The sequence below is a fragment of the Ovis canadensis genome, chromosome 11, assembly GCF_042477335.2.
Source record: "Ovis canadensis isolate MfBH-ARS-UI-01 breed Bighorn chromosome 11, ARS-UI_OviCan_v2, whole genome shotgun sequence".
Lineage (NCBI taxonomy): Eukaryota > Metazoa > Chordata > Mammalia > Artiodactyla > Bovidae > Ovis > Ovis canadensis.
Genome location: NC_091255.1, coordinates 42,591,410 through 42,599,256, shown reverse-complemented (window position 1 = coordinate 42,599,256; position 7,847 = coordinate 42,591,410). Strand labels below are relative to the sequence as shown.

Below are 7,847 nucleotides of genomic sequence, written 5' to 3'. Positions count from 1 at the left end.
AGTAACTGAGGCTCACAGGCTCAGTAGTTGTGGCTCACGGACTTAGTTGTTCCGAGGCATGTGGAATCTTCCAGGACCAGGTATCGAACCTGTGCCCCCTGCATTGGCAGGCGGATTCTTGACCTCTGGACCACCAGGGAAGCCCCTGCATTTTTTTAAAGGATTATTGTTATTTTTATTATTTTGACTGAGTTGTGCAGCATGTGGGATCTTAGCTCCCCTACCAGGGAAGGAATCACGCCCCATGCAGTGGAAGTGTGGAGTCTTAAGTACTGGACTGCCGGGGAAGTCCCTTAAGCATTATCGTTAAAGATGTTTACCAAAATAAATAAATAAATAAATAAATAAATAAATAAAGGCTTTCCCTGGTGGCCCAGTGGTTGAGAATCCACCTGCCAAGGCAGGGGACAAGGGTTTAATCCTTGGTCTGGGACGATCCCACATGCCGCAGGGCAGCTAAGCCCGTGCACCACAGCTGTTGAGCCCAGGCACCCTAGAGCCCTCAGTTCAGCTCAGGTCAGTCACTCAGTCATGTCTGACTCTATGCGACCCCATGGACTGCAGCATGCCAGGCTTCCCTGTCCATCACCAACTCCCAGAGCTTGTTCAGACTCATGTCTATCGAGTTGGTGATGCCATCCAACCATCTCATCCTCTGTCGTCCCCTAGAGCCCCTATTCTGCAACAAGAGAAGCCACCGCAATGAGAAGCCTGAGCACCACGATAAAGAACCAGCACAGCCAAAAATAAATACATAAATAAATAACATTAAAAAAATAATAAAAATAGCCTATCTTGTTTGAAATGTTCACCACTATAGGGGAAAAAGCCTGAGGAGTAATGGCCGATAAAGACTAGAAATGTTGGGTCACAGATTGAAAATTATATATTAAGCTGATGCTGTTGTTCATTGTTACACTTCATGCCCTAAGGAGGAAATCTGAGGAAGATCATAAAAACTTGTTTCTGAGGCATGATGAGAGCTGTGGAAGAAAGGTGTTATACAAATCTCTACTGAATTACCAGGTTATTGATTAATGTAGAAAATACTGCAAATATTGCTCCTTCCCTAAAAATGAGATGGAAGCTTTCTTCTGAGCCCTCATGCCCTTTCTCTTATGATTTCTTGTGATTTCAGTGTTTTGGTTTCTGTCTGTGTTCAGGACTCCTCTGCCCTTTCAGACTTCCAGCCCCTGGAGGGATCAGGGTAGCTTTATCTCTGTGCCCTAATAAGAACCACCACCCATCTAGGGCTTCACAATTTCTAAAGCTTTTCCCCCCTCTGCTTTCTCATTCTGAACTGAAATGCAGTCCCTCAAGGTGGGAGGGATTGCTACCCCCACTTCACAGATGGGGAACCTGAGGGCTGGCCAGCATAGGCTGTGCTTGCTGGACAAATGGATTTGGATCTGGAGTTCAGATCTTGGATGAAGCTCCCTGAGACCTCCTGCGTCTTCGCCAGGAGAAGACGCATGCCATCTTCACGGCACGCCCTCTCTCCCTGCCTGCAGCGCCTCTCCCTTGAAGCCCTTCCTTCCTAACCCCAGAGACATTCCCATCTGTACAGCCATTTCTTCCTGCTTCTGAACCTCATCACCCTGACTGTCCTCCATCACTCTGCCTCTTTAGGCATTTGAGACTCACCTCCAAACTGTAAGTTGTATCCGACTCTTTGCAACCCCATGAACTGTAGCCCACATGGCTCCTCTGTCCATGAGATTCTCCAGGCAAGAATACTGGAGAGGGTAGCCATTCTTCTCCAGGGGATCTTCCTGACCCAGGGATAGAACCCACATCTCCTGCATTGCCAGGTGAGTTCTTTACCACTGAGCCACAGGGAAGACCCAGGAAGGCAGATGAGCCTGACTGCTCCATCCTGTGCCCTGGGTCGGCTTGGGCCTTGGGCAGAGTATCTGGCTTATCTTACACCTTCCTCTGTGAGACAGCTTACATGCTGTGGACCCAGGAGAACCTGGCTTTGAATCCCAGCATGGCCGTGCACGGCCTCTGTTTCCTCATTTTTAAAATGGCAATGGCGCTGCTAACCTCAAGGGCTCCTCATGGGGATGAATTGAGAGAGGAAATGCCAGAGTGCACTGGGCTTCAAAGGGCGTGAGGAAGGAGAAGTGAGTTTGAGGAATGCAGGAATGTCCCCTCCGACCTTGCACAGGGGAGATGGTCTTCCAGCCTTAGGAGGCCCTCCCTACTCTGCAGCCTGGCTTGATCCCCTGAATTGCTCTCCAGCTCACTTCCTGGGCTGTGGTTGGCTTATCATCTCTTTATCTGCATCCAGCTCTCTTTCCTAAATCTCTGGGGCAGTGCAGATTTGCAAGCTGGGTGTAGAAGGGACTGGGTTCTGCAGGCAAATGTTGGCCTGGGTAATCCAGCCCGGCATCTCTCCAAACCTCATTTTTTTCCTGTAAAATGTGAACAATATGAAAGCTCACCTTGAGGTGTCGTGGTGAAGTTTGGGGCCAGCGCCATGCCTGGTGGGGGCACGTGGTTGTTTAATTTCATCAACTAAAGTTAAATAAGGACTTAAAACTGTAACTACTCAGTTGCACTGGCCATGTTTCAAGTGCTTACGTGTGGACAGGACAGCTAGATTGCAGTCCATCCTCCCAAGGAGTCCTAGTGGTAGCGTTGGTCTGTAGAATCTGTGGACAGCACTCCAGCCTGTGACGGGCACCTGCTGCGTGTGGGCACAAGTTCATCTGTAGCTGCAGACTCTTCAGGGGTGGAGGGCCATGATTTCAGCGAGAGTGCTGCCCTCCTGCAGGCCCAGGAAGGCCCAGCAGAGAGCCAGGGCTCACCAGGAGAGTGTTCCAGGATGGGGATGGACCAGGTTTAAAATGGGGAGCTCAGGTTCCTGCCTCTGGGGGCAGGCACACAGGGCTTTATTCACTTTCTCGTGGAGAAGGCGTGTGGAGTCTGAAGGCAGGTTGGACAAGTGGTTTCTGGCCTCTAGGACTACCATTGTCAGACTTTTCAAAAGAATGATGGCCGTATGGCTTTGCAGAGGTGTTAGTGTGTCTCTCTGCTTCTCCCCTCCCCCTCATCACTCCTTCCAGTCTTCCCTCTCCTTCGTTCTGTCCCTCTTATCTTGTGGCCAAAGAAGGGCAGTCTAGATTCCAGCTACTGAGAATAGAGGGCTGTCATCCCGCATCTCCTCTCGCACAGGCGGAAGGAATATGGGGCTCGGGGAAGGACAGTGGCTTGTCTTCTATGCCTTTGCCAGTGAGGGCACAGTGGGACTTCTGGACACAGCCCCCCTGAAACCATAGATTGGCATAGTGTTGAGGTCACCCGGACCTCCTTGGATCACAGGCCGTGGGAGGGTGCTCTCTGCCAACCCAGGAAGCCCTGATGCGTCCCCAGACCCTGCTGTGAGGGGTCTCTGCTGACCCCACTGTGACTGGAGCAAGTTGGGCTTGGGCTCCTCTCCAGGGTCTGGCCCTCCTCCAGCATGATTCTTAGCACATAGTAGGTGTCTCGTGGACCCTGGTTGAACTGAAGGGAGGAGGTGTTTCCTATGTGAGAGTGCAAGGCCCTGTGAAGGGGCAAGCCTGCACCAGGGGGATCTATAAGCCCCTGACGGGAGGAGGGTGAATCCAGTACCCCACCTTCTTAGGGTCACAATGCCATTAGCAGCCTAGCAAAGCATCTGCACCATCCTCAGAATAATTTTCAGGTGTGTTTTACTGAAGTAGAATGCATACGTTAAAGTGAGACATCTGTAGCATACATCAGTGAATTTTCACCAAGGGTAACACTCGTACCCCAGCATCCAGCACCCCTGCACAACCACCCACCCCCACCATCCGGTTCCACCTCCCAGACTTGGTAATGTTTACAAGCGCACACTGCGAGGGGTAGCGTGTTTGAGCTTCGGCTGGGGGTTCTGGGCGTGTGTGTGAAGGAGGAGAGGGTGTGTGGACCTGTGGGACGTGCCTGGGATGTGGGGGGATTTGTGGGGTCTGAGTGAAGGTGGCCGTGTGCGTGGGTTCAGGGGTGAATTTGCCACAGTTTGTGCAGTGGTGTGGGGTCGTTGGCACGCGTGCGTAGGTTTTGGGCGTTGTTTTAGAGTATTGGAGCGTGGGTTTTGGGGTGTGGTGGGAAGGCTGGGTAGTCTGTGTGGGGTCGTGGATACCCCAGGGAGGTCGCGGGGTCAGAGAAAATGAAGCTTGGGCAGGTTGGGACCCTGGCCCGCGGGCGCGGGGCGGGGCCAGACGGCAGGGGGCGGGGCCTTTCGGGACCTGGGCCGGGCGGAGGGGAGGGGCCGGCGGGTGCGCGCACGCAGCCGGCGCGCCCCCTCCCGGCCGCCATGTTGGCTGGTGTGTGGGTGTCAAATCGAGCTGGAAGCGGCTGCGACTCTTCGGGCTCCAGTCGCTCCCGCCTCCTCAGCTCTACTGGCGGCCGCAGCCGCGCACCCGGGTCGGCCCGGAGGAGCGCAGGTGAGCCGGGGCCTCGGGGCTCGGGGGCCGGAGCGGACCGAGGGCGCGGACCCTGCCCCTCCCCAGAGCGCCCCCAGAAAACAGCTCCCCCCACCACCTCCCAGAGTATGCACCCCTCAGTCCAGCCGGGTCTCCACCTCAGGCGGGATCCTCTCTTACCCAACAGGCCCCGCCCTACGGGCTGGAGCACCGCCCCTCCTCGTCTGGGTCCTCATTCCTCTGCAGGGACCCCCCCCCCTCCCCGACCACCGCCTTCCCCTCAGGGAGCTCTTCCTTCGGTATCCTCGGAGCCCCGGGCTTCCCGCGCCCGCCGCAGCTCCGGGAGCCCTTCAGGCCTCGCCGTCCACCTTTCCTCTGGACCCACCCTGGCCCTCCTCCCCGGGCCCGGCGCCCCCGCCCTCGTCCAGGTGCCGGCCGCCCCGCTCTGGGCCGCCGCCTGCCCCCTCCCTTCCGCAGGGACCCGGCTCGCCCTCCCTACCCCACGGCACAGCGGGGACGGGGGCGGCGGAGCCAGACTCCAGCTGCCTTTTGTTCCGCGTGGGATGGAGAGACCCCGCCCGGCGGTCCTGCCGGGCTGGTCTAGGTGGGTGAAGGGGTGCGTGGGGCCGCCTTTTCCAGGGGACCCTTCGTCTCTCTCCCCGTGGGGCGGCTCCCGGGAGCCCAGCGCCTTGGGAGAGGCCGGCCCTTCCAAGAGGAGTCCGTGCCAACAGGTTTTTGTTTGCAACCCGGAGTTGGCCCGGTGGCTTTGCGGGGGGGAGGGGAGAGGACAGCTCGCTCTCCCCAGAAATCCCGGCAGGGGCCTGTGGGAACCCATTTCTCCGCCCATGGGCTCCGTCTGGGGCCCTTCGCCCTTTAGCTGCCCTGGGGACGCGTCGGAGCCTGTGCTGGAAGGAGGATGGGTTTAACCACCTTTAGGGTTCAGATGGGGAAACTGAGGCCCAGAGAGAGACACTGGGTCATGCGGTGATGCAGCGTCGGAACTAGAAGCTTGGGCTCGGGGCGCTCTCTGGGATATTTTAGAATTTTTTTTAGAGAGAGATTCAGGGTTATCCCTCTCCTCTTTTTAACATTCACTAAGAACTTAAACAGAAAAAGGTGAGAAGTAGGAGTTGTTCCTTTCCACCTCCAGGAGGAGCTTAAAATGATTGAAAAAGGTGAATTTTAATTTTTAATTGTCCTTGCCCTCTTCCAATTATGTAAGATAATGAAGATTTGGCAGAAAACTTGTGCATTTTGTAGCTCTAGATACGGATGTTAGGTGCTAACTGATCGTGTGCTGAATCCTGCGCAGCGGGGATTGAATTTGCACTGATAATTAAGTTTTCATCTGTATTTAAATTAACATCCAAAGGGCCTACAGGTTGTTCCTGAGTGGTGCTCATTCCAGCAATTGTGTTTGGGACAAGTGATTGTGTCAGAGAGTCTGCCAGGATCTTCTCATTTCTTATTTATCCGCATTAAAAAAAAATCTGTACTGTATTTTTACATTTTTAAAGCTTTTTTGCTTCTTTAGTTTTACTATTGGGTCAGTCATCCTTACCAGTCTTACTGCGTTTTTCTTTTGTAGGCACTGGATGAGTTGCATGCATGCTCAGTTGCTCACTTGTTTCCAGCCCTTTGTGACCCCATGGACCCCTTTGCTCCTCTGTCCATGGAGTTTTCCAGGCAAGAATACTGGAGTGGGTTGCCATTTCCTTCTCCAGGGGATTTTCCCGACCCAGGGATTGAACCTGGGTCTCCTGCATTGGCAGACAGATTCTTTAACACTGAGCCACCAGGGAAGCCCACTGGATGAGTTGTTCAGTTGCTAAGTCGTGTCCTACTTTTTTCGACCCCATGGACTACAGCAGGCCAGGCTGTTCTTCACTGTCCTGGATGAGTTACTGGCTGTTGAAGAGTTTGTTAAAGTGCTGATTAGAGTGAGGCATGATCCAGGACTGCATCCCGCCAGCCCCCTGGCCAGGAGCGTGTCTGGTTTGTGCTGTGGGGTGTACTGATCTCGGTTTACACAGGCTTCTTGCCTCCCTGCACCTAGCGGATGGGGCGCTCTGGGCAGACCTCTCTCCCAGCAGGGTGTGTGACTCCAAGCATGTGCCTGAGGTGTGAAGAAATGTAAGACTCGCATGATGAAAGCTAGCATGGTGTGTACAGTCTTGAAAAATGCCCCATCCTCTATGGAAATCCTCTCTAGAAACGCAGGTGACTCTCTCTGTAACTGTTTTCCATGACAAGACGTGGGTTTCCTGAGTGTTTGGATTCTGATAAGAGCCCTGCAAAAATAGTTGAGAATTACTTGTGATGCTGATTTATTTAATTTTTTAAATATTTATTTGGCTACACCAGGTGTTAGTTATGGCATGCGGGATCTAGTTCCCTGACCAGGGATGGAACCCAGGCCCCCTGCATTGGGAGCGTGGAGTCTTAGCCACTGGACTACCAGGGAAGTCTCTGATTTATTTCAATGGCTTGGCTTTTCCTGAACCTAAGGAGTGGGCATTTATTATAATAATAATTATTGTTTCGATTTCATTAGGAAGAGTGGCAGCATTCAGTTCTTTGTGGCCTGAAGTGTTGAAGGATTTTCACTCACAGGGCTGCTGTTGTCACTTTCTAGGGAAGCACCTTTAAGTTTTCAAAGCTCTCTGGCAGCTGTTCTTCCCCTTCCCCAGAACCTTCCTGGTGAATTGGTGGGTGTGGAGGATTGTGGCTGTTGTTTCATGGCTGAGGATCTGTTGACCCTGAGCCTTGGAGAAATCAAAGGGCTTGGATTTGGGAGATTGAGAAGCTGTTGTTTCATGGCTGAGGATCTACTGACTCTGAGCCTTGGAGAAATCAAAGGGCTTGGATTTAGGAGATTGAGGTTGGGAAGGATGTGAGGAATTATCTAGTCCTACCCCGCTTTTGTCTGCTGGGCTCGTCTGCTGGGCTCTCGGTTCAAGCATTCTACTTAAACAGGTTTTCCAGGATTTCCCTGGTGCTCTTGTGGTTAAGAACCTGCTTTGCAAGGCAGAGGATGTCTGTTTGATCCCTGGTCGGTGAACTAAGGGCCCATGTGCTGCAGAGCAACTTAGCCCATGTGCCACAACTGAGACCCGATGCAGCCAAATAATATTTTTAAAAAAAGAAGATTTTCATCCAGTGTGGCATGAAATGTGAATAAGGAGTCCTGGGCGGTGGGCAGCAGGGAACAAGCTTATCCATCCCCACTGCAGGATCCACGGTCTATCTTGTTCTTGCCAGAACTGCTGTGTTGGTCCAGCAGTCCTGTGCCAGTCAAGTGGGTGTTATCCCCCTTCTACAGATGAGGAAACTGAGGCCCAAGAGAGTAAGTCTTGTGCTCAAGGTCATGCAGCCAGTAGGTGATGGGGCTGAATTTAGACAGGTGTGTTGACT

General features: G+C 53.2%; 1 protein-coding gene across 5 annotated transcripts in view; it reads left to right on the top strand.

Moving 5' to 3' along the window:
* Positions 1 to 4,263: 4,263 nt before the first annotated feature.
* The window catches only part of EPN2 (epsin 2), a 52,172-nt gene continuing 48,588 nt past the window's right edge, over positions 4,264 to 7,847 (top strand). For 4 of the 5 annotated variants that reach the window (XM_069542950.1, XM_069542947.1, XM_069542948.1 and 1 more), the window contains exon 1: positions 4,264 to 4,454. The gene's annotated coding sequence lies outside the window, so the exon portion shown is untranslated. Of the gene's footprint in view, positions 4,455 to 4,707; positions 5,038 to 7,847 lie in introns of those variants that run through there. The other variant, XM_069542946.1, reaches the window with a different exon arrangement.